We start from the raw sequence: 3,491 nt of genomic DNA, 5'->3' as shown, positions 1-3,491 counted from the left end.
TGTGTGTGACATTAAAATGATGAATGTTCTGACTATAACCTGTGTTTTCAGTAATGCTTTATTATGCCCATGACTGTACAGACAATGGCATGCAAATAAGATCAAGCTACCTGCATGACAACATATGGTGGAACTATTTAAACTAAATAGTAGAATGTGGTTTGGGAGTTGTAGAGAACCTTGTGTATGGAGGCAAATATTCCAAACATTCTTTGTCTTGGTCCTCTCTTACTCCACAGCAGTGTTTGCTTGGTGCAGTCCACAGTATCATGAACCATCAAAGCAGCATCCCAACTTCTTTCAACCACATGCAGTCCCCCATTCCAGAAAATGGGCAGAATCTCCTCCACTGTTACTCTTCTCCTGTGGAAGGCAGTGCATCATTACTATCCTATCCCTCTAAGGCTCGCATGCTGGGTGAGGAGAGAGTGTCCTTTTGTGTGTGAGAAGAATGCTTGACCCTGAGTCCCCACGAAGCCAGTGACCACAGTCAGACTGCCCTCCCCAGATTTGTTTTCCACTTTTTTGGAAGAGAGCATAATCAGATAAAGCCTGTCTGGTCCCTCTCTTGTAGTGAGTGAAATGCACTTGTTTAAGCTGCTTCATTTTCACAAACAGTGAGGGGCTATGCTCTTTGAATGTGAGAATACTGAAGAGAACAGTATCTTTGTAATATCTGTTTCATTTACAAATTGACAACAGAATACAGTGGAAGCAAACAGACTCTAATGGAAGGGAGCACAACTGGTCAGCCTAGGTCACTTTCCAGGAAAGTACAGTGAACCCTCTAATGGACTAGTAGGGGAGGAAGGATTGTCAGTTAATGCCAAAAATCCATTAAATCCAAATGCACTTATGATGAGCACACACAAAACATATGCCTAGTTTTTGAAGAAGCAGACAGTGTCCATTATACTGAAGTTTGTTTTTCTTAAGGTCCATTAAATCAAGGGTTTGCTGAAACTACACAGACCCCTCTGTGTATGGGCTCTTTAACCCCCAGCTGCCTCCACATTTACTCTAACTTCCCTGTTTTAGTAGGGACAAATCCTATTTTCTGGCATCTGCTATCCTATCCTATCAGTAATAATCCCTGTTGGTCTTTTGGGGCTGCTTTGTTAATATGAGTCTAGACTGAGCTTCCTCCCAGGGAAACTCTAGAAGTTAAGGGTGCAATCCTAACCAACTTTCCAGCACTAGATAGCTGTGCCAGTGGGGCATGTGCTGCATCCTGCAGTTGTGGGGGGCAGTCATGGAGGCCTCCTCAAGGTAAGGGAATGCTTGTTTGCTCTGTGGGAGCTGCATTTCCCATACCTCGGTGCTGGCAAGTTGGTTAGGATTGCGCCCTAAATCTCTGAATGAGGAATGGATGCATTTTGTCTCTAATGCACATGCACATAAATGCTTGCACATTTAAATCCCCATGTAGCATATGATCTGACATTGCAGCTGCTGAGGAATGTTTTGCCAGAGTTAAAATATAATTTGATATTATGATAAAATAGTCACCCTAAATTCACCCTAAGTTTCAGCATTAAAAGTACAGTACCACAAATTAAAAACATCACATAGATCTTATTTTTTCTTATTCCATAGTTGTAGAGGTATTTGAAAATGGTGTTATTTCACTAAGAAGTAAGCTCATTGTGTTCAGTAAGATTTCTTACTCACTCAGTAACTTACTCAGTAATTCTTTCTTACTCACTGAAAGCACCTCTACATATTTGTAAACAGAAGTGTTGCTATGGGAGTGCGGGCCATAACGGGTGACACACACGGGGGGGGGGGGTGACACCAGTAGTGATAAAAATCATGGTTTGTAGGCATTATACCATCATGTTATATACCATTCAATGTGTAATTTACAGCAGAGTGCAATGAAAAAAACCATAGTGAAATATCTCCATTCTATCAAACATTTTGGCCAAAAAACCCCACAAAAATGCAACTATCTTATGTGACAAAAAAGTATATTTCCTTAATTCAAAACAGACTAATGAGATTGATTGATTGAAGAGCCAATGAGATTTTAATATGACACAGCATGGAACCAATAAGGTGTTAGCAAGGTGACACTCTTGGGGGAGGGGTAACACAACTAGTGACCACAGACTAAAATTGTGGTTTGGAGGAGTAATAACATCATGTTATACACCATTTGATGCGTAATTTACAGCAGAATGAAATGAAAGAAACCACATTGAAATATCTGCGTTCTATCTAAAGATATAGGCAAAAAACCAGCAAGGGCTGTTGATGGTACATCACCACACCCCACCACCCAAATAAATGCCCCACCCACTGCATGGGAGGAGGTCCATCATGGGGGGTGACATGCTGGCCTCCCACATGGGCTGATGCAAACCCTGGTGACACCACTGTTTGTAAAAACACTTCATTAGAACAGTTTCTAATATTAACCCCAAACCAGTGGTCCTCAAACTTAGGGAGAGTTTTACTCCCTTAAGTAAGTCTTTGCAGGGGAGGGGCCAGGGCAGCAATGCAATTCCCAGGAATGTGTCACTAATGAGGCGAGGGGGTGCTTTCACTTATGGTCGGCTTCAACAAGCAGCAGGAGTTTCGGAGAGCCCTGTGCAGGCCTCTGCATCCCTCCCCAAGGCTTAGAATGTTGACAAACAGTGCACACAAACCACCTCCTGGCTGCCACACAAAACTGGAGGGCTGTGCCAGGTTCCCCCCAGGGAGGGATGGATGGGGGGTGGGAGGAAGGAATGGATGGATGAGGGAGGGAGAGAGGGTGGGATGGATGGAAGGGGATGAATGGGGGAGGGAGGGAGGGAGGGAGAGAGGGTGGGATGGATGGAAGAGGGAGGGAGGGAGGGAGGGATGGATGATAGGGGCTGGTGGGAGGGATGGATGACCAAGACATGCCAGTGGCTGAACCATATCCCAGCCCAAACTCCTTCCTGGGAGGAGCAGCACGTGGTGCCTGCTTTGCTGGGGAGATGGGAGGGTGGGCCTCTCCTAACCAAGGGGGGATTGTTGAGCTCCAGTGGAATTGGTGTAGTTAATGATCCTGTAGCCCGGTGCCAAGCTCAAAATGTTTCTGTGGAAGTGATGTCACAGCCGGAAGTGACATCACACCCAGGTTTTTTAAAAAGTGAAAATTGGGAGGAACCCACCTCCTCCCCCCAGCAGCTCACCACCCACTTGCTCTGCTGCCTCCCACCAGTCAGTTGCATAGCTAAGGCATATATCTGCTACCCAGGGTCAAAGAAGATTTTGTAGCCTCCCACATGATAAAATCAAATTTAATTAAGTAAATAAAAAGTTATTGGTTCCATGCTGTATCATAATAACATCTCATTGGCACTCAGAACAATGTCTCATAGGTCAGTTTGGAGTTAAGCAAATCCGCTTTTTGTTCCACAAGACAGTTGTATTTTCATTTTCTGATTAATTGGCCATAACATTTGATAGAATACAGATAATCCAATGCAGTTTGTTTCATTGCACTCTGCATTAAATTA

Source organism: Tiliqua scincoides, chromosome 2 (assembly GCF_035046505.1).
Source record: "Tiliqua scincoides isolate rTilSci1 chromosome 2, rTilSci1.hap2, whole genome shotgun sequence".
Lineage (NCBI taxonomy): Eukaryota > Metazoa > Chordata > Lepidosauria > Squamata > Scincidae > Tiliqua > Tiliqua scincoides.
Note: the sequence above shows the minus strand (reverse complement) of the source record.